This window comes from Equus asinus, unplaced genomic scaffold (genome assembly GCF_041296235.1).
Source record: "Equus asinus isolate D_3611 breed Donkey unplaced genomic scaffold, EquAss-T2T_v2 contig_40, whole genome shotgun sequence".
NCBI classification, from domain to species: Eukaryota; Metazoa; Chordata; class Mammalia; order Perissodactyla; family Equidae; genus Equus; species Equus asinus.
This window is the reverse complement of record NW_027225072.1, coordinates 1,894-23,457: the sequence shown is the minus strand read 5'-3', so window position 1 is coordinate 23,457 and position 21,564 is coordinate 1,894. Positions and strand designations below refer to the sequence as shown.

Below are 21,564 nucleotides of genomic sequence, written 5' to 3'. Positions count from 1 at the left end.
GCACCGGAGCTCGCTGGCGCGCTCTGTCTGCGCTTGCGTGTGCGTGTGCTTGTGCGGGTTGTGCGAGTGGGTGTGTAGGCGTGTGTGTGTGTGTGTGTGTGTGTGTGCGCGCGCGCGCGCGCGCGCCTGTGTGTCTGTGTGCCTGTGTGTGTGTGTGCGTCCGGGTTTGTGTGTTCCTTTCTCTCCGCTTCTTCGCTCTGGCTCTTTTCCTCTTTCTGCCGGGCACCCCCGACCTTACTGAGTTGATAGAAGGAGCAGGCAGAAAAGTCAGGGCCCAGAGAACTTGGCACGAGAAAGCAGCTCCATCTACCAGACATGTAGAAGCCCCTCCCCGACGACCGACCGCAGCGTCCCCGTTCTGCTCAAGTGCCGCTGGGGACGTTGCCCGGGATCTCCCGCCCGCTAGGTCACCGACGAAGGCGCCTCCGTCTTCCCAAGAGCGCGCTCGCGCCCAGGACGGAGGGAGGAGCAGCACGGTGTGATGACGGGGAGGAAGAGTCGCGTCCGAAGGCCCGTCGGTGCCTGCCGACGTCCCGGCTCTCCCTGTCTCGAGACCTCTGGGCTTCAGGGTTCTGTGCCGCAAGGCTTTCCCGCCGCACCCCCCGGGACCCAGGGCGCGCTGTGTGCGCTGCCCGTCTCCAGCGTTTGGGCCCTGTGGGCCTTCTTGCGTCCCACTGGAAAGGGGACCCTGGGACGGAGAGAAGATGGGCAGGGGGCGGGCTTCGGCAAAGAGAGCGACGGCCATCCACAGACGTCCGACGAGGCCCTCCGGGGCGCCAAGCTCTCCATTTTCCACGGCACGTGTCCTCGTCAGGTTCTGCCACCTCTGGCCGGCATGCGTAGGCACACCGCTGGTCTTGCGGCCCCAGAGGCGAGGAGGCGAACGCCCCGGAGGCCGAGATTGGCACCCGCGTTCTCGGCTGCTGGGTGGCCAGCACCTAGGAGAGTGTCTGGCCGGAAGCAGCCAGGCGATCGATCCCTGGGTGCTGGATGAGCCTCGGCGGCAAGAAGTAGGCTCGTGGGGAAGGACGGCGGCCGAGGCCCGGGCCCCCACCGAGGCCGCGCTCCGTGCTGAGCGGTCTGCTCCGTATTTCCCGCTTGCGTTCTCACCAGCACTCGCCCCCGCAAGGAGGCACGAACGCCAGGACCCCCTCGCACCAGAGGAGGAAAGCGCAGCTCAGGGAGGGCACGTCACTCGCGGGAGACGGCGCCCCTTGGGTTTCAGCTCAGGACTTCGGTCTCCCGAGCCTGCGTTTCGGGGCAAGGCTCCGGTCCCGCGCTCCGGGAAACTGACAGGGACGCAGTCCCGCTTCTCCCCGCAGAAGGTGCTCCTCGGAGATCAGATCCGGGGACCCGTCAGAACCACCCCGGGCACGAGCTGGCAGGGAGCGACGCGCACCGCACCCCCCCCCTCCCCCATCCCGCAGCCCGCAGCCCGCAGCCCGAGGAAGCGAGGAGCAGGCGAGAGAGGCGCTGGGTTGGCAGGAGGGGAAACGGGGCCGGCAGGAGAAGCGAACCGCGAAGAGACTCCCTCCCAGGACGACGATGGCTGAACGGGGAGAGGAGGGAGCTTTGGGTCCTCTCTCGTCCTGCTTTGACCGGGATGTCCCCATTTTTCCACAGCGAGCGAGTATGGCTCTTGGATTCGGTGGGGAAGACGTGATTTATCTGGAGGACTTTTCCCTTCGGGGGTTCAAAGTCCGTTCTCTGAGGCAAGGCTCCCTCTCTGCCTCCCTGTCCTTCCCATTCGCCTCCCCGGAAGCCAGCTCTCCTCCCGGTTTCCTGGATCCCTTGGCCACGGTCCTCTGTTGCAAACACAGGCAGGTGCAAAGAAGATGCGAAAGGCTGCCCGAGCCACGCGAACGGAAAGCTGAAGCCAGGGAGCCAGGAAGGGCTGGCTGCTGAGGGAGGACGTGTCCTGTCAGGAGGCTTTTCAACTCCCTCTGACAGATGCGGCCTGGAGGGGCGGGGCCCGGCCGGGGCCCTGGGGTGGTAGGGGTCGGGTGTGAGGGGGTGGGTGGGGAGGCGGGGGGAGGCGGGAAGAGAGGGAGGCCCCCGAGTGAGGGGACACCAAAAGCCTCAGCCATCAAGACTCCTCGTCTTTGCATCCAGCGTTCTCAAACTCAAAACGAACGCAAGCTCATCCACCAGGAGCAACGTAGCAGCGTTTCCAAGCGAGGCAGGACCGCCCGAAGGCGAAAGCAGAATGGGATCCTAGTCAGGTGGAGCTTGAAACTCAGACCCACCCACCCCCCTACCCCCCCCCCCACCACCACCACCTCCCCCCCTCCCCCCCACCCCGGGAAGGGGGCTTCTGGAAGGAAAAGCGAGACAAACTGACAGGGACAAACTTAGGTCGGGAAAGGAGTGTTGATTGTGAATGAGCCTCTCAAGGACAAGCAAGCGGGTACCAGGTTTTAGAAGATGACCTGCAGCGGCAGAGACGCCAGCAAAGGCAGAAGCCATCCCGTCTTGGGTGAGGTGCCCGAGACGCTCCTCTCTAACCCAGTCCGCCCTGTCCTTGGAGAAGCGGGCGGTGTCTGGAAAAGCCTGACCAGGTGCCTTTCCTCGGTGGGCGGGGCTGGTCGCTTTGGGACCCGTTTGGGCCTCCCGGCACCGCCGTGGAATCCGTTCCACCTGACAGGACGACTCTACCCGGCGGCTGGGGCGGCGGGGGCGGGGCGCCGAGGGAAGGGCTGGGGTGTCACCGGAGCGGGAGCCGAGCGGGTGGGAAGAGGCCGAGGCCAGAGGGAGCCGGCCGGCGGCGTGTGCGGCGTCGGGGTCCCGGTCCCGGTCCCGGTCCCGGTCCCGCCGGGCTGGCCCCGATTGGCCCTGGGTTCGGGTGGGGCCGCGAGCTGGAAGGGTTGGGCTGTGGCGGGGAGGGGTTGGGCCCTGCCCATGGGCGGCGCCGGCGGGCCCGCGGTGCGGAGGGGGGCGGGAGGGGAGGGGGAGGGTGGGGGGGGTCGGGCTGGCTGGAGGGGTGGGGGGCGTCCGCGGAGGACGGAGGCCGGAGGCCGCAGGACGGAGGAGGGGCGGCAGGAGCGCGGAGGGAGCCGCGCCCGGCCGGCGGCAAAAGGCGAGGGAGGCAAAAGCCTACAGCACCCGGTATTCCCAGGCGGTCTCCCATCCAAGTACTAACCAGGCCCGACCCTGCTTAGCTTCCGAGATCAGACGAGATCGGGCGCGTTCAGGGTGGTATGGCCGTAGACGCTGGCGCCTGCCGCCGGCGCCCCTAAGAAGCCGCGCCGCGTCGCCCGGCCCGCGGCTCGCGCGCGCCCAGGCCTCTGTGACGCGCACCCGCCGCCGGCGCCCCCTGCGCCCGCGCCCGGCCTGCCGCCTTCCTCCCGCTGCTGCCTCCCGCCGCGGCCGCCTCGGGCGCGGCCAGCGGGCCAGCCAAACCCTGCGCTGCCCCGCCCTGCTGCCCTCCCAGGGCGCGGAGGCCTGGAGCAGCCCGGGGTGCGAGGAGGCGGGGCGGGGCGGGCGGCGGTGGGAAACGAGGGGTGGTGGGGGCGGCGGTGGGGGCGGGGATGGGGGCGGGGCGCCTGGCTGGGCGCTCTCCCCTCGCGGCCCGGGAACACTCCAGGCCGCCCTGGCCGCTCGGATCCGGCGATGGGTCGCAGGAGATGCGGCTGCTGGGAGGGGGGTGGCGCGGGGCACTTGGCCCGAGGCGTCGGGGCGTCGGGCCGCCGGGCCCGTGCTCCTCTGAGTCCCCTCCGGCCCGAGGGGCCTCCCAGCGGGAGCCCTGACCTCTGCGGCGCCGGCCGGGCCCCGACTTGCCCAAACCCAGGCGGAGCCACCGGCGCGACCAGAGGGCGTCAGCGGAAGCCCGCCGCGCTGCCCCTGAGGGAGCGGGGAGGCGGGGCGGCCACACTTCCCCCCGCCAGCGCCGCCCAGGAGACCGGCACCCCGCCCCCAACCCGCCCCTCGCGGGGACCCTGGACAGCTCCTGCTGGCGCCAGCCCAGAGACCCAGAGACAGAGACAGAGACAGAGACACGGAGAAACAGAGAAACGGCGACACGGAGAGGATCCAAGACACGGACCTAGACAGACACCCACCCTGACCCAGAGAGGCTCTGCCCAAGAGCTCGCTTCCCCCCCAGGAGGGCGGTGGTGCTGGAGCTGGGCCCGGGCCAGGAGGCAGGGGCCCCGGGGCTGGCGATCACCCCTGGGGCCCTAGGCCGCGCAGACAGGCTCTCAGGAGTCCCGGGCTCCCGGCATCGCTGCCCCGCCATCGCCCAGGAACCACAGGCAGGCACCGGAGCTCGCTGGCGCGCTCTGTCTGCGCTTGCGTGTGCGTGTGCTTGTGCGGGTTGTGCGAGTGGGTGTGTAGGCGTGTGTGTGTGTGTGTGTGTGTGTGTGCGCGCGCGCGCGCGCGCGCCTGTGTGTCTGTGTGCCTGTGTGTGTGTGTGCGTCCGGGTTTGTGTGTTCCTTTCTCTCCGCTTCTTCGCTCTGGCTCTTTTCCTCTTTCTGCCGGGCACCCCCGACCTTACTGAGTTGATAGAAGGAGCAGGCAGAAAAGTCAGGGCCCAGAGAACTTGGCACGAGAAAGCAGCTCCATCTACCAGACATGTAGAAGCCCCTCCCCGACGACCGACCGCAGCGTCCCCGTTCTGCTCAAGTGCCGCTGGGGACGTTGCCCGGGATCTCCCGCCCGCTAGGTCACCGACGAAGGCGCCTCCGTCTTCCCAAGAGCGCGCTCGCGCCCAGGACGGAGGGAGGAGCAGCACGGTGTGATGACGGGGAGGAAGAGTCGCGTCCGAAGGCCCGTCGGTGCCTGCCGACGTCCCGGCTCTCCCTGTCTCGAGACCTCTGGGCTTCAGGGTTCTGTGCCGCAAGGCTTTCCCGCCGCACCCCCCGGGACCCAGGGCGCGCTGTGTGCGCTGCCCGTCTCCAGCGTTTGGGCCCTGTGGGCCTTCTTGCGTCCCACTGGAAAGGGGACCCTGGGACGGAGAGAAGATGGGCAGGGGGCGGGCTTCGGCAAAGAGAGCGACGGCCATCCACAGACGTCCGACGAGGCCCTCCGGGGCGCCAAGCTCTCCATTTTCCACGGCACGTGTCCTCGTCAGGTTCTGCCACCTCTGGCCGGCATGCGTAGGCACACCGCTGGTCTTGCGGCCCCAGAGGCGAGGAGGCGAACGCCCCGGAGGCCGAGATTGGCACCCGCGTTCTCGGCTGCTGGGTGGCCAGCACCTAGGAGAGTGTCTGGCCGGAAGCAGCCAGGCGATCGATCCCTGGGTGCTGGATGAGCCTCGGCGGCAAGAAGTAGGCTCGTGGGGAAGGACGGCGGCCGAGGCCCGGGCCCCCACCGAGGCCGCGCTCCGTGCTGAGCGGTCTGCTCCGTATTTCCCGCTTGCGTTCTCACCAGCACTCGCCCCCGCAAGGAGGCACGAACGCCAGGACCCCCTCGCACCAGAGGAGGAAAGCGCAGCTCAGGGAGGGCACGTCACTCGCGGGAGACGGCGCCCCTTGGGTTTCAGCTCAGGACTTCGGTCTCCCGAGCCTGCGTTTCGGGGCAAGGCTCCGGTCCCGCGCTCCGGGAAACTGACAGGGACGCAGTCCCGCTTCTCCCCGCAGAAGGTGCTCCTCGGAGATCAGATCCGGGGACCCGTCAGAACCACCCCGGGCACGAGCTGGCAGGGAGCGACGCGCACCGCACCCCCCCCCTCCCCCATCCCGCAGCCCGCAGCCCGCAGCCCGAGGAAGCGAGGAGCAGGCGAGAGAGGCGCTGGGTTGGCAGGAGGGGAAACGGGGCCGGCAGGAGAAGCGAACCGCGAAGAGACTCCCTCCCAGGACGACGATGGCTGAACGGGGAGAGGAGGGAGCTTTGGGTCCTCTCTCGTCCTGCTTTGACCGGGATGTCCCCATTTTTCCACAGCGAGCGAGTATGGCTCTTGGATTCGGTGGGGAAGACGTGATTTATCTGGAGGACTTTTCCCTTCGGGGGTTCAAAGTCCGTTCTCTGAGGCAAGGCTCCCTCTCTGCCTCCCTGTCCTTCCCATTCGCCTCCCCGGAAGCCAGCTCTCCTCCCGGTTTCCTGGATCCCTTGGCCACGGTCCTCTGTTGCAAACACAGGCAGGTGCAAAGAAGATGCGAAAGGCTGCCCGAGCCACGCGAACGGAAAGCTGAAGCCAGGGAGCCAGGAAGGGCTGGCTGCTGAGGGAGGACGTGTCCTGTCAGGAGGCTTTTCAACTCCCTCTGACAGATGCGGCCTGGAGGGGCGGGGCCCGGCCGGGGCCCTGGGGTGGTAGGGGTCGGGTGTGAGGGGGTGGGTGGGGAGGCGGGGGGAGGCGGGAAGAGAGGGAGGCCCCCGAGTGAGGGGACACCAAAAGCCTCAGCCATCAAGACTCCTCGTCTTTGCATCCAGCGTTCTCAAACTCAAAACGAACGCAAGCTCATCCACCAGGAGCAACGTAGCAGCGTTTCCAAGCGAGGCAGGACCGCCCGAAGGCGAAAGCAGAATGGGATCCTAGTCAGGTGGAGCTTGAAACTCAGACCCACCCACCCCCCTACCCCCCCCCCCACCACCACCACCTCCCCCCCTCCCCCCCACCCCGGGAAGGGGGCTTCTGGAAGGAAAAGCGAGACAAACTGACAGGGACAAACTTAGGTCGGGAAAGGAGTGTTGATTGTGAATGAGCCTCTCAAGGACAAGCAAGCGGGTACCAGGTTTTAGAAGATGACCTGCAGCGGCAGAGACGCCAGCAAAGGCAGAAGCCATCCCGTCTTGGGTGAGGTGCCCGAGACGCTCCTCTCTAACCCAGTCCGCCCTGTCCTTGGAGAAGCGGGCGGTGTCTGGAAAAGCCTGACCAGGTGCCTTTCCTCGGTGGGCGGGGCTGGTCGCTTTGGGACCCGTTTGGGCCTCCCGGCACCGCCGTGGAATCCGTTCCACCTGACAGGACGACTCTACCCGGCGGCTGGGGCGGCGGGGGCGGGGCGCCGAGGGAAGGGCTGGGGTGTCACCGGAGCGGGAGCCGAGCGGGTGGGAAGAGGCCGAGGCCAGAGGGAGCCGGCCGGCGGCGTGTGCGGCGTCGGGGTCCCGGTCCCGGTCCCGGTCCCGGTCCCGCCGGGCTGGCCCCGATTGGCCCTGGGTTCGGGTGGGGCCGCGAGCTGGAAGGGTTGGGCTGTGGCGGGGAGGGGTTGGGCCCTGCCCATGGGCGGCGCCGGCGGGCCCGCGGTGCGGAGGGGGGCGGGAGGGGAGGGGGAGGGTGGGGGGGGTCGGGCTGGCTGGAGGGGTGGGGGGCGTCCGCGGAGGACGGAGGCCGGAGGCCGCAGGACGGAGGAGGGGCGGCAGGAGCGCGGAGGGAGCCGCGCCCGGCCGGCGGCAAAAGGCGAGGGAGGCAAAAGCCTACAGCACCCGGTATTCCCAGGCGGTCTCCCATCCAAGTACTAACCAGGCCCGACCCTGCTTAGCTTCCGAGATCAGACGAGATCGGGCGCGTTCAGGGTGGTATGGCCGTAGACGCTGGCGCCTGCCGCCGGCGCCCCTAAGAAGCCGCGCCGCGTCGCCCGGCCCGCGGCTCGCGCGCGCCCAGGCCTCTGTGACGCGCACCCGCCGCCGGCGCCCCCTGCGCCCGCGCCCGGCCTGCCGCCTTCCTCCCGCTGCTGCCTCCCGCCGCGGCCGCCTCGGGCGCGGCCAGCGGGCCAGCCAAACCCTGCGCTGCCCCGCCCTGCTGCCCTCCCAGGGCGCGGAGGCCTGGAGCAGCCCGGGGTGCGAGGAGGCGGGGCGGGGCGGGCGGCGGTGGGAAACGAGGGGTGGTGGGGGCGGCGGTGGGGGCGGGGATGGGGGCGGGGCGCCTGGCTGGGCGCTCTCCCCTCGCGGCCCGGGAACACTCCAGGCCGCCCTGGCCGCTCGGATCCGGCGATGGGTCGCAGGAGATGCGGCTGCTGGGAGGGGGGTGGCGCGGGGCACTTGGCCCGAGGCGTCGGGGCGTCGGGCCGCCGGGCCCGTGCTCCTCTGAGTCCCCTCCGGCCCGAGGGGCCTCCCAGCGGGAGCCCTGACCTCTGCGGCGCCGGCCGGGCCCCGACTTGCCCAAACCCAGGCGGAGCCACCGGCGCGACCAGAGGGCGTCAGCGGAAGCCCGCCGCGCTGCCCCTGAGGGAGCGGGGAGGCGGGGCGGCCACACTTCCCCCCCGCCAGCGCCGCCCAGGAGACCGGCACCCCGCCCCCAACCCGCCCCTCGCGGGGACCCTGGACAGCTCCTGCTGGCGCCAGCCCAGAGACCCAGAGACAGAGACAGAGACAGAGACACGGAGAAACAGAGAAACGGCGACACGGAGAGGATCCAAGACACGGACCTAGACAGACACCCACCCTGACCCAGAGAGGCTCTGCCCAAGAGCTCGCTTCCCCCCCAGGAGGGCGGTGGTGCTGGAGCTGGGCCCGGGCCAGGAGGCAGGGGCCCCGGGGCTGGCGATCACCCCTGGGGCCCTAGGCCGCGCAGACAGGCTCTCAGGAGTCCCGGGCTCCCGGCATCGCTGCCCCGCCATCGCCCAGGAACCACAGGCAGGCACCGGAGCTCGCTGGCGCGCTCTGTCTGCGCTTGCGTGTGCGTGTGCTTGTGCGGGTTGTGCGAGTGGGTGTGTAGGCGTGTGTGTGTGTGTGTGTGTGTGTGTGCGCGCGCGCGCGCGCGCGCCTGTGTGTCTGTGTGCCTGTGTGTGTGTGTGCGTCCGGGTTTGTGTGTTCCTTTCTCTCCGCTTCTTCGCTCTGGCTCTTTTCCTCTTTCTGCCGGGCACCCCCGACCTTACTGAGTTGATAGAAGGAGCAGGCAGAAAAGTCAGGGCCCAGAGAACTTGGCACGAGAAAGCAGCTCCATCTACCAGACATGTAGAAGCCCCTCCCCGACGACCGACCGCAGCGTCCCCGTTCTGCTCAAGTGCCGCTGGGGACGTTGCCCGGGATCTCCCGCCCGCTAGGTCACCGACGAAGGCGCCTCCGTCTTCCCAAGAGCGCGCTCGCGCCCAGGACGGAGGGAGGAGCAGCACGGTGTGATGACGGGGAGGAAGAGTCGCGTCCGAAGGCCCGTCGGTGCCTGCCGACGTCCCGGCTCTCCCTGTCTCGAGACCTCTGGGCTTCAGGGTTCTGTGCCGCAAGGCTTTCCCGCCGCACCCCCCGGGACCCAGGGCGCGCTGTGTGCGCTGCCCGTCTCCAGCGTTTGGGCCCTGTGGGCCTTCTTGCGTCCCACTGGAAAGGGGACCCTGGGACGGAGAGAAGATGGGCAGGGGGCGGGCTTCGGCAAAGAGAGCGACGGCCATCCACAGACGTCCGACGAGGCCCTCCGGGGCGCCAAGCTCTCCATTTTCCACGGCACGTGTCCTCGTCAGGTTCTGCCACCTCTGGCCGGCATGCGTAGGCACACCGCTGGTCTTGCGGCCCCAGAGGCGAGGAGGCGAACGCCCCGGAGGCCGAGATTGGCACCCGCGTTCTCGGCTGCTGGGTGGCCAGCACCTAGGAGAGTGTCTGGCCGGAAGCAGCCAGGCGATCGATCCCTGGGTGCTGGATGAGCCTCGGCGGCAAGAAGTAGGCTCGTGGGGAAGGACGGCGGCCGAGGCCCGGGCCCCCACCGAGGCCGCGCTCCGTGCTGAGCGGTCTGCTCCGTATTTCCCGCTTGCGTTCTCACCAGCACTCGCCCCCGCAAGGAGGCACGAACGCCAGGACCCCCTCGCACCAGAGGAGGAAAGCGCAGCTCAGGGAGGGCACGTCACTCGCGGGAGACGGCGCCCCTTGGGTTTCAGCTCAGGACTTCGGTCTCCCGAGCCTGCGTTTCGGGGCAAGGCTCCGGTCCCGCGCTCCGGGAAACTGACAGGGACGCAGTCCCGCTTCTCCCCGCAGAAGGTGCTCCTCGGAGATCAGATCCGGGGACCCGTCAGAACCACCCCGGGCACGAGCTGGCAGGGAGCGACGCGCACCGCACCCCCCCCCTCCCCCATCCCGCAGCCCGCAGCCCGCAGCCCGAGGAAGCGAGGAGCAGGCGAGAGAGGCGCTGGGTTGGCAGGAGGGGAAACGGGGCCGGCAGGAGAAGCGAACCGCGAAGAGACTCCCTCCCAGGACGACGATGGCTGAACGGGGAGAGGAGGGAGCTTTGGGTCCTCTCTCGTCCTGCTTTGACCGGGATGTCCCCATTTTTCCACAGCGAGCGAGTATGGCTCTTGGATTCGGTGGGGAAGACGTGATTTATCTGGAGGACTTTTCCCTTCGGGGGTTCAAAGTCCGTTCTCTGAGGCAAGGCTCCCTCTCTGCCTCCCTGTCCTTCCCATTCGCCTCCCCGGAAGCCAGCTCTCCTCCCGGTTTCCTGGATCCCTTGGCCACGGTCCTCTGTTGCAAACACAGGCAGGTGCAAAGAAGATGCGAAAGGCTGCCCGAGCCACGCGAACGGAAAGCTGAAGCCAGGGAGCCAGGAAGGGCTGGCTGCTGAGGGAGGACGTGTCCTGTCAGGAGGCTTTTCAACTCCCTCTGACAGATGCGGCCTGGAGGGGCGGGGCCCGGCCGGGGCCCTGGGGTGGTAGGGGTCGGGTGTGAGGGGGTGGGTGGGGAGGCGGGGGGAGGCGGGAAGAGAGGGAGGCCCCCGAGTGAGGGGACACCAAAAGCCTCAGCCATCAAGACTCCTCGTCTTTGCATCCAGCGTTCTCAAACTCAAAACGAACGCAAGCTCATCCACCAGGAGCAACGTAGCAGCGTTTCCAAGCGAGGCAGGACCGCCCGAAGGCGAAAGCAGAATGGGATCCTAGTCAGGTGGAGCTTGAAACTCAGACCCACCCACCCCCCTACCCCCCCCCCCACCACCACCACCTCCCCCCCTCCCCCCCACCCCGGGAAGGGGGCTTCTGGAAGGAAAAGCGAGACAAACTGACAGGGACAAACTTAGGTCGGGAAAGGAGTGTTGATTGTGAATGAGCCTCTCAAGGACAAGCAAGCGGGTACCAGGTTTTAGAAGATGACCTGCAGCGGCAGAGACGCCAGCAAAGGCAGAAGCCATCCCGTCTTGGGTGAGGTGCCCGAGACGCTCCTCTCTAACCCAGTCCGCCCTGTCCTTGGAGAAGCGGGCGGTGTCTGGAAAAGCCTGACCAGGTGCCTTTCCTCGGTGGGCGGGGCTGGTCGCTTTGGGACCCGTTTGGGCCTCCCGGCACCGCCGTGGAATCCGTTCCACCTGACAGGACGACTCTACCCGGCGGCTGGGGCGGCGGGGGCGGGGCGCCGAGGGAAGGGCTGGGGTGTCACCGGAGCGGGAGCCGAGCGGGTGGGAAGAGGCCGAGGCCAGAGGGAGCCGGCCGGCGGCGTGTGCGGCGTCGGGGTCCCGGTCCCGGTCCCGGTCCCGGTCCCGCCGGGCTGGCCCCGATTGGCCCTGGGTTCGGGTGGGGCCGCGAGCTGGAAGGGTTGGGCTGTGGCGGGGAGGGGTTGGGCCCTGCCCATGGGCGGCGCCGGCGGGCCCGCGGTGCGGAGGGGGGCGGGAGGGGAGGGGGAGGGTGGGGGGGGTCGGGCTGGCTGGAGGGGTGGGGGGCGTCCGCGGAGGACGGAGGCCGGAGGCCGCAGGACGGAGGAGGGGCGGCAGGAGCGCGGAGGGAGCCGCGCCCGGCCGGCGGCAAAAGGCGAGGGAGGCAAAAGCCTACAGCACCCGGTATTCCCAGGCGGTCTCCCATCCAAGTACTAACCAGGCCCGACCCTGCTTAGCTTCCGAGATCAGACGAGATCGGGCGCGTTCAGGGTGGTATGGCCGTAGACGCTGGCGCCTGCCGCCGGCGCCCCTAAGAAGCCGCGCCGCGTCGCCCGGCCCGCGGCTCGCGCGCGCCCAGGCCTCTGTGACGCGCACCCGCCGCCGGCGCCCCCTGCGCCCGCGCCCGGCCTGCCGCCTTCCTCCCGCTGCTGCCTCCCGCCGCGGCCGCCTCGGGCGCGGCCAGCGGGCCAGCCAAACCCTGCGCTGCCCCGCCCTGCTGCCCTCCCAGGGCGCGGAGGCCTGGAGCAGCCCGGGGTGCGAGGAGGCGGGGCGGGGCGGGCGGCGGTGGGAAACGAGGGGTGGTGGGGGCGGCGGTGGGGGCGGGGATGGGGGCGGGGCGCCTGGCTGGGCGCTCTCCCCTCGCGGCCCGGGAACACTCCAGGCCGCCCTGGCCGCTCGGATCCGGCGATGGGTCGCAGGAGATGCGGCTGCTGGGAGGGGGGTGGCGCGGGGCACTTGGCCCGAGGCGTCGGGGCGTCGGGCCGCCGGGCCCGTGCTCCTCTGAGTCCCCTCCGGCCCGAGGGGCCTCCCAGCGGGAGCCCTGACCTCTGCGGCGCCGGCCGGGCCCCGACTTGCCCAAACCCAGGCGGAGCCACCGGCGCGACCAGAGGGCGTCAGCGGAAGCCCGCCGCGCTGCCCCTGAGGGAGCGGGGAGGCGGGGCGGCCACACTTCCCCCCCGCCAGCGCCGCCCAGGAGACCGGCACCCCGCCCCCAACCCGCCCCTCGCGGGGACCCTGGACAGCTCCTGCTGGCGCCAGCCCAGAGACCCAGAGACAGAGACAGAGACAGAGACACGGAGAAACAGAGAAACGGCGACACGGAGAGGATCCAAGACACGGACCTAGACAGACACCCACCCTGACCCAGAGAGGCTCTGCCCAAGAGCTCGCTTCCCCCCCAGGAGGGCGGTGGTGCTGGAGCTGGGCCCGGGCCAGGAGGCAGGGGCCCCGGGGCTGGCGATCACCCCTGGGGCCCTAGGCCGCGCAGACAGGCTCTCAGGAGTCCCGGGCTCCCGGCATCGCTGCCCCGCCATCGCCCAGGAACCACAGGCAGGCACCGGAGCTCGCTGGCGCGCTCTGTCTGCGCTTGCGTGTGCGTGTGCTTGTGCGGGTTGTGCGAGTGGGTGTGTAGGCGTGTGTGTGTGTGTGTGTGTGTGTGTGCGCGCGCGCGCGCGCGCGCCTGTGTGTCTGTGTGCCTGTGTGTGTGTGTGCGTCCGGGTTTGTGTGTTCCTTTCTCTCCGCTTCTTCGCTCTGGCTCTTTTCCTCTTTCTGCCGGGCACCCCCGACCTTACTGAGTTGATAGAAGGAGCAGGCAGAAAAGTCAGGGCCCAGAGAACTTGGCACGAGAAAGCAGCTCCATCTACCAGACATGTAGAAGCCCCTCCCCGACGACCGACCGCAGCGTCCCCGTTCTGCTCAAGTGCCGCTGGGGACGTTGCCCGGGATCTCCCGCCCGCTAGGTCACCGACGAAGGCGCCTCCGTCTTCCCAAGAGCGCGCTCGCGCCCAGGACGGAGGGAGGAGCAGCACGGTGTGATGACGGGGAGGAAGAGTCGCGTCCGAAGGCCCGTCGGTGCCTGCCGACGTCCCGGCTCTCCCTGTCTCGAGACCTCTGGGCTTCAGGGTTCTGTGCCGCAAGGCTTTCCCGCCGCACCCCCCGGGACCCAGGGCGCGCTGTGTGCGCTGCCCGTCTCCAGCGTTTGGGCCCTGTGGGCCTTCTTGCGTCCCACTGGAAAGGGGACCCTGGGACGGAGAGAAGATGGGCAGGGGGCGGGCTTCGGCAAAGAGAGCGACGGCCATCCACAGACGTCCGACGAGGCCCTCCGGGGCGCCAAGCTCTCCATTTTCCACGGCACGTGTCCTCGTCAGGTTCTGCCACCTCTGGCCGGCATGCGTAGGCACACCGCTGGTCTTGCGGCCCCAGAGGCGAGGAGGCGAACGCCCCGGAGGCCGAGATTGGCACCCGCGTTCTCGGCTGCTGGGTGGCCAGCACCTAGGAGAGTGTCTGGCCGGAAGCAGCCAGGCGATCGATCCCTGGGTGCTGGATGAGCCTCGGCGGCAAGAAGTAGGCTCGTGGGGAAGGACGGCGGCCGAGGCCCGGGCCCCCACCGAGGCCGCGCTCCGTGCTGAGCGGTCTGCTCCGTATTTCCCGCTTGCGTTCTCACCAGCACTCGCCCCCGCAAGGAGGCACGAACGCCAGGACCCCCTCGCACCAGAGGAGGAAAGCGCAGCTCAGGGAGGGCACGTCACTCGCGGGAGACGGCGCCCCTTGGGTTTCAGCTCAGGACTTCGGTCTCCCGAGCCTGCGTTTCGGGGCAAGGCTCCGGTCCCGCGCTCCGGGAAACTGACAGGGACGCAGTCCCGCTTCTCCCCGCAGAAGGTGCTCCTCGGAGATCAGATCCGGGGACCCGTCAGAACCACCCCGGGCACGAGCTGGCAGGGAGCGACGCGCACCGCACCCCCCCCCTCCCCCATCCCGCAGCCCGCAGCCCGCAGCCCGAGGAAGCGAGGAGCAGGCGAGAGAGGCGCTGGGTTGGCAGGAGGGGAAACGGGGCCGGCAGGAGAAGCGAACCGCGAAGAGACTCCCTCCCAGGACGACGATGGCTGAACGGGGAGAGGAGGGAGCTTTGGGTCCTCTCTCGTCCTGCTTTGACCGGGATGTCCCCATTTTTCCACAGCGAGCGAGTATGGCTCTTGGATTCGGTGGGGAAGACGTGATTTATCTGGAGGACTTTTCCCTTCGGGGGTTCAAAGTCCGTTCTCTGAGGCAAGGCTCCCTCTCTGCCTCCCTGTCCTTCCCATTCGCCTCCCCGGAAGCCAGCTCTCCTCCCGGTTTCCTGGATCCCTTGGCCACGGTCCTCTGTTGCAAACACAGGCAGGTGCAAAGAAGATGCGAAAGGCTGCCCGAGCCACGCGAACGGAAAGCTGAAGCCAGGGAGCCAGGAAGGGCTGGCTGCTGAGGGAGGACGTGTCCTGTCAGGAGGCTTTTCAACTCCCTCTGACAGATGCGGCCTGGAGGGGCGGGGCCCGGCCGGGGCCCTGGGGTGGTAGGGGTCGGGTGTGAGGGGGTGGGTGGGGAGGCGGGGGGAGGCGGGAAGAGAGGGAGGCCCCCGAGTGAGGGGACACCAAAAGCCTCAGCCATCAAGACTCCTCGTCTTTGCATCCAGCGTTCTCAAACTCAAAACGAACGCAAGCTCATCCACCAGGAGCAACGTAGCAGCGTTTCCAAGCGAGGCAGGACCGCCCGAAGGCGAAAGCAGAATGGGATCCTAGTCAGGTGGAGCTTGAAACTCAGACCCACCCACCCCCCTACCCCCCCCCCCACCACCACCACCTCCCCCCCTCCCCCCCACCCCGGGAAGGGGGCTTCTGGAAGGAAAAGCGAGACAAACTGACAGGGACAAACTTAGGTCGGGAAAGGAGTGTTGATTGTGAATGAGCCTCTCAAGGACAAGCAAGCGGGTACCAGGTTTTAGAAGATGACCTGCAGCGGCAGAGACGCCAGCAAAGGCAGAAGCCATCCCGTCTTGGGTGAGGTGCCCGAGACGCTCCTCTCTAACCCAGTCCGCCCTGTCCTTGGAGAAGCGGGCGGTGTCTGGAAAAGCCTGACCAGGTGCCTTTCCTCGGTGGGCGGGGCTGGTCGCTTTGGGACCCGTTTGGGCCTCCCGGCACCGCCGTGGAATCCGTTCCACCTGACAGGACGACTCTACCCGGCGGCTGGGGCGGCGGGGGCGGGGCGCCGAGGGAAGGGCTGGGGTGTCACCGGAGCGGGAGCCGAGCGGGTGGGAAGAGGCCGAGGCCAGAGGGAGCCGGCCGGCGGCGTGTGCGGCGTCGGGGTCCCGGTCCCGGTCCCGGTCCCGGTCCCGCCGGGCTGGCCCCGATTGGCCCTGGGTTCGGGTGGGGCCGCGAGCTGGAAGGGTTGGGCTGTGGCGGGGAGGGGTTGGGCCCTGCCCATGGGCGGCGCCGGCGGGCCCGCGGTGCGGAGGGGGGCGGGAGGGGAGGGGGAGGGTGGGGGGGGTCGGGCTGGCTGGAGGGGTGGGGGGCGTCCGCGGAGGACGGAGGCCGGAGGCCGCAGGACGGAGGAGGGGCGGCAGGAGCGCGGAGGGAGCCGCGCCCGGCCGGCGGCAAAAGGCGAGGGAGGCAAAAGCCTACAGCACCCGGTATTCCCAGGCGGTCTCCCATCCAAGTACTAACCAGGCCCGACCCTGCTTAGCTTCCGAGATCAGACGAGATCGGGCGCGTTCAGGGTGGTATGGCCGTAGACGCTGGCGCCTGCCGCCGGCGCCCCTAAGAAGCCGCGCCGCGTCGCCCGGCCCGCGGCTCGCGCGCGCCCAGGCCTCTGTGACGCGCACCCGCCGCCGGCGCCCCCTGCGCCCGCGCCCGGCCTGCCGCCTTCCTCCCGCTGCTGCCTCCCGCCGCGGCCGCCTCGGGCGCGGCCAGCGGGCCAGCCAAACCCTGCGCTGCCCCGCCCTGCTGCCCTCCCAGGGCGCGGAGGCCTGGAGCAGCCCGGGGTGCGAGGAGGCGGGGCGGGGCGGGCGGCGGTGGGAAACGAGGGGTGGTGGGGGCGGCGGTGGGGGCGGGGATGGGGGCGGGGCGCCTGGCTGGGCGCTCTCCCCTCGCGGCCCGGGAACACTCCAGGCCGCCCTGGCCGCTCGGATCCGGCGATGGGTCGCAGGAGATGCGGCTGCTGGGAGGGGGGTGGCGCGGGGCACTTGGCCCGAGGCGTCGGGGCGTCGGGCCGCCGGGCCCGTGCTCCTCTGAGTCCCCTCCGGCCCGAGGGGCCTCCCAGCGGGAGCCCTGACCTCTGCGGCGCCGGCCGGGCCCCGACTTGCCCAAACCCAGGCGGAGCCACCGGCGCGACCAGAGGGCGTCAGCGGAAGCCCGCCGCGCTGCCCCTGAGGGAGCGGGGAGGCGGGGCGGCCACACTTCCCCCCCGCCAGCGCCGCCCAGGAGACCGGCACCCCGCCCCCAACCCGCCCCTCGCGGGGACCCTGGACAGCTCCTGCTGGCGCCAGCCCAGAGACCCAGAGACAGAGACAGAGACAGAGACACGGAGAAACAGAGAAACGGCGACACGGAGAGGATCCAAGACACGGACCTAGACAGACACCCACCCTGACCCAGAGAGGCTCTGCCCAAGAGCTCGCTTCCCCCCCAGGAGGGCGGTGGTGCTGGAGCTGGGCCCGGGCCAGGAGGCAGGGGCCCCGGGGCTGGCGATCACCCCTGGGGCCCTAGGCCGCGCAGACAGGCTCTCAGGAGTCCCGGGCTCCCGGCATCGCTGCCCCGCCATCGCCCAGGAACCACAGGCAGGCACCGGAGCTCGCTGGCGCGCTCTGTCTGCGCTTGCGTGTGCGTGTGCTTGTGCGGGTTGTGCGAGTGGGTGTGTAGGCGTGTGTGTGTGTGTGTGTGTGTGTGTGTGCGCGCGCGCGCGCGCGCGCCTGTGTGTCTGTGTGCCTGTGTGTGTGTGTGCGTCCGGGTTTGTGTGTTCCTTTCTCTCCGCTTCTTCGCTCTGGCTCTTTTCCTCTTTCTGCCGGGCACCCCCGACCTTACTGAGTTGATAGAAGGAGCAGGCAGAAAAGTCAGGGCCCAGAGAACTTGGCACGAGAAAGCAGCTCCATCTACCAGACATGTAGAAGCCCCTCCCCGACGACCGACCGCAGCGTCCCCGTTCTGCTCAAGTGCCGCTGGGGACGTTGCCCGGGATCTCCCGCCCGCTAGGTCACCGACGAAGGCGCCTCCGTCTTCCCAAGAGCGCGCTCGCGCCCAGGACGGAGGGAGGAGCAGCACGGTGTGATGACGGGGAGGAAGAGTCGCGTCCGAAGGCCCGTCGGTGCCTGCCGACGTCCCGGCTCTCCCTGTCTCGAGACCTCTGGGCTTCAGGGTTCTGTGCCGCAAGGCTTTCCCGCCGCACCCCCCGGGACCCAGGGCGCGCTGTGTGCGCTGCCCGTCTCCAGCGTTTGGGCCCTGTGGGCCTTCTTGCGTCCCACTGGAAAGGGGACCCTGGGACGGAGAGAAGATGGGCAGGGGGCGGGCTTCGGCAAAGAGAGCGACGGCCATCCACAGACGTCCGACGAGGCCCTCCGGGGCGCCAAGCTCTCCATTTTCCACGGCACGTGTCCTCGTCAGGTTCTGCCACCTCTGGCCGGCATGCGTAGGCACACCGCTGGTCTTGCGGCCCCAGAGGCGAGGAGGCGAACGCCCCGGAGGCCGAGATTGGCACCCGCGTTCTCGGCTGCTGGGTGGCCAGCACCTAGGAGAGTGTCTGGCCGGAAGCAGCCAGGCGATCGATCCCTGGGTGCTGGATGAGCCTCGGCGGCAAGAAGTAGGCTCGTGGGGAAGGACGGCGGCCGAGGCCCGGGCCCCCACCGAGGCCGCGCTCCGTGCTGAGCGGTCTGCTCCGTATTTCCCGCTTGCGTTCTCACCAGCACTCGCCCCCGCAAGGAGGCACGAACGCCAGGACCCCCTCGCACCAGAGGAGGAAAGCGCAGCTCAGGGAGGGCACGTCACTCGCGGGAGACGGCGCCCCTTGGGTTTCAGCTCAGGACTTCGGTCTCCCGAGCCTGCGTTTCGGGGCAAGGCTCCGGTCCCGCGCTCCGGGAAACTGACAGGGACGCAGTCCCGCTTCTCCCCGCAGAAGGTGCTCCTCGGAGATCAGATCCGGGGACCCGTCAGAACCACCCCGGGCACGAGCTGGCAGGGAGCGACGCGCACCGCACCCCCCCCCTCCCCCATCCCGCAGCCCGCAGCCCGCAGCCCGAGGAAGCGAGGAGCAGGCGAGAGAGGCGCTGGGTTGGCAGGAGGGGAAACGGGGCCGGCAGGAGAAGCGAACCGCGAAGAGACTCCCTCCCAGGACGACGATGGCTGAACGGGGAGAGGAGGGAGCTTTGGGTCCTCTCTCGTCCTGCTTTGACCGGGATGTCCCCATTTTTCCACAGCGAGCGAGTATGGCTCTTGGATTCGGTGGGGAAGACGTGATTTATCTGGAGGACTTTTCCCTTCGGGGGTTCAAAGTCCGTTCTCTGAGGCAAGGCTCCCTCTCTGCCTCCCTGTCCTTCCCATTCGCCTCCCCGGAAGCCAGCTCTCCTCCCGGTTTCCTGGATCCCTTGGCCACGGTCCTCTGTTGCAAACACAGGCAGGTGCAAAGAAGATGCGAAAGGCTGCCCGAGCCACGCGAACGGAAAGCTGAAGCCAGGGAGCCAGGAAGGGCTGGCTGCTGAGGGAGGACGTGTCCTGTCAGGAGGCTTTTCAACTCCCTCTGACAGATGCGGCCTGGAGGGGCGGGGCCCGGCCGGGGCCCTGGGGTGGTAGGGGTCGGGTGTGAGGGGGTGGGTGGGGAGGCGGGGGGAGGCGGGAAGAGAGGGAGGCCCCCGAGTGAGGGGACACCAAAAGCCTCAGCCATCAAGACTCCTCGTCTTTGCATCCAGCGTTCTCAAACTCAAAACGAACGCAAGCTCATCCACCAGGAGCAACGTAGCAGCGTTTCCAAGCGAGGCAGGACCGCCCGAAGGCGAAAGCAGAATGGGATCCTAGTCAGGTGGAGCTTGAAACTCAGACCCACCCACCCCCCTACCCCCCCCCACCACCACCACCTCCCCCCCTCCCCCCCACCCCGGGAAGGGGGCTTCTGGAAGGAAAAGCGAGACAAACTGACAGGGACAAACTTAGGTCGGGAAAGGAGTGTTGATTGTGAATGAGCCTCTCAAGGACAAGCAAGCGGGTACCAGGTTTTAGAAGATGACCTGCAGCGGCAGAGACGCCAGCAAAGGCAGAAGCCATCCCGTCTTGGGTGAGGTGCCCGAGACGCTCCTCTCTAACCCAGTCCGCCCTGTCCTTGGAGAAGCGGGCGGTGTCTGGAAAAGCCTGACCAGGTGCCTTTCCTCGGTGGGCGGGGCTGGTCGCTTTGGGACCCGTTTGGGCCTCCCGGCACCGCCGTGGAATCCGTTCCACCTGACAGGACGACTCTACCCGGCGGCTGGGGCGGCGGGGGCGGGGCGCCGAGGGAAGGGCTGGGGTGTCACCGGAGCGGGAGCCGAGCGGGTGGGAAGAGGCCGAGGCCAGAGGGAGCCGGCCGGCGGCGTGTGCGGCGTCGGGGTCCCGGTCCCGGTCCCGGTCCCGGTCCCGCCGGGCTGGCCCCGATTGGCCCTGGGTTCGGGTGGGGCCGCGAGCTGGAAGGGTTGGGCTGTGGCGGGGAGGGGTTGGGCCCTGCCCATGGGCGGCGCCGGCGGGCCCGCGGTGCGGAGGGGGGCGGGAGGGGAGGGGGAGGGTGGGGGGGGTCGGGCTGGCTGGAGGGGTGGGGGGCGTCCGCGGAGGACGGAGGCCGGAGGCCGCAGGACGGAGGAGGGGCGGCAGGAGCGCGGAGGGAGCCGCGCCCGGCCGGCGGCAAAAGGCGAGGGAGGCAAAAGCCTACAGCACCCGGTATTCCCAGGCGGTCTCCCATCCAAGTACTAACCAGGCCCGACCCTGCTTAGCTTCCGAGATCAGACGAGATCGGGCGCGTTCAGGGTGGTATGGCCGTAGACGCTGGCGCCTGCCGCCGGCGCCCCTAAGAAGCCGCGCCGCGTCGCCCGGCCCGCGGCTCGCGCGCGCCCAGGCCTCTGTGACGCGCACCCGCCGCCGGCGCCCCCTGCGCCCGCGCCCGGCCTGCCGCCTTCCTCCCGCTGCTGCCTCCCGCCGCGGCCGCCTCGGGCGCGGCCAGCGGGCCAGCCAAACCCTGCGCTGCCCCGCCCTGCTGCCCTCCCAGGGCGCGGAGGCCTGGAGCAGCCCGGGGTGCGAGGAGGCGGGGCGGGGCGGGCGGCGGTGGGAAACGAGGGGTGGTGGGGGCGGCGGTGGGGGCGGGGATGGGGGCGGGGCGCCTGGCTGGGCGCTCTCCCCTCGCGGCCCGGGAACACTCCAGGCCGCCCTGGCCGCTCGGATCCGGCGATGGGTCGCAGGAGATGCGGCTGCTGGGAGGGGGGTGGCGCGGGGCACTTGGCCCGAGGCGTCGGGGCGTCGGGCCGCCGGGCCCGTGCTCCTCTGAGTCCCCTCCGGCCCGAGGGGCCTCCCAGCGGGAGCCCTGACCTCTGCGGCGCCGGCCGGGCCCCGACTTGCCCAAACCCAGGCGGAGCCACCGGCGCGACCAGAGGGCGTCAGCGGAAGCCCGCCGCGCTGCCCCTGAGGGAGCGGGGAGGCGGGGCGGCCACACTTCCCCCCCGCCAGCGCCGCCCAGGAGACCGGCACCCCGCCCCCAACCCGCCCCTCGCGGGGACCCTGGACAGCTCCTGCTGGCGCCAGCCCAGAGACCCAGAGACAGAGACAGAGACAGAGACACGGAGAAACAGAGAAACGGCGACACGGAGAGGATCCAAGACACGGACCTAGACAGACACCCACCCTGACCCAGAGAGGCTCTGCCCAAGAGCTCGCTTCCCCCCCAGGAGGGCGGTGGTGCTGGAGCTGGGCCCGGGCCAGGAGGCAGGGGCCCCGGGGCTGGCGATCACCCCTGGGGCCCTAGGCCGCGCAGACAGGCTCTCAGGAGTCCCGGGCTCCCGGCATCGCTGCCCCGCCATCGCCCAGGAACCACAGGCAGGCACCGGAGCTCGCTGGCGCGCTCTGTCTGCGCTTGCGTGTGCGTGTGCTTGTGCGGGTTGTGCGAGTGGGTGTGTAGGCGTGTGTGTGTGTGTGTGTGTGTGTGTGCGCGCGCGCGAGCGCGCGCGCCTGTGTGTCTGTGTGCCTGTGTGTGTGTGTGCGTCCGGGTTTGTGTGTTCCTTTCTCTCCGCTTCTTCGCTCTGGCTCTTTTCCTCTTTCTGCCGGGCACCCCCGACCTTACTGAGTTGATAGAAGGAGCAGGCAGAAAAGTCAGGGCCCAGAGAACTTGGC

General features: G+C 69.7%; 5 non-coding genes across 5 annotated transcripts; all 5 read right to left on the bottom strand.

Annotated features, from left to right (window-relative positions):
- Positions 1 to 3,090: 3,090 nt before the first annotated feature.
- On the bottom strand, positions 3,091 to 3,209 carry LOC139043880 (5S ribosomal RNA). Its single transcript, XR_011500944.1, has one exon. It is a non-coding gene; the product is annotated as a 5S ribosomal RNA (ribosomal RNA).
- A 4,135-nt stretch (positions 3,210 to 7,344) lies between these two features.
- LOC139043879 (5S ribosomal RNA) lies at positions 7,345 to 7,463 on the bottom strand. The gene has a single exon (XR_011500943.1). It is a non-coding gene; the product is annotated as a 5S ribosomal RNA (ribosomal RNA).
- Positions 7,464 to 11,599: 4,136 nt separating this feature from the next.
- LOC139043878 (5S ribosomal RNA) lies at positions 11,600 to 11,718 on the bottom strand. The gene has a single exon (XR_011500941.1). It is a non-coding gene; the product is annotated as a 5S ribosomal RNA (ribosomal RNA).
- A 4,136-nt stretch (positions 11,719 to 15,854) lies between these two features.
- On the bottom strand, positions 15,855 to 15,973 carry LOC139043877 (5S ribosomal RNA). The gene has a single exon (XR_011500940.1). It is a non-coding gene; the product is annotated as a 5S ribosomal RNA (ribosomal RNA).
- Positions 15,974 to 20,109: 4,136 nt separating this feature from the next.
- Positions 20,110 to 20,228, bottom strand: LOC139043874 (5S ribosomal RNA). The gene has a single exon (XR_011500937.1). It is a non-coding gene; the product is annotated as a 5S ribosomal RNA (ribosomal RNA).
- Between the last annotated feature and the right edge of the window lie 1,336 nt (positions 20,229 to 21,564).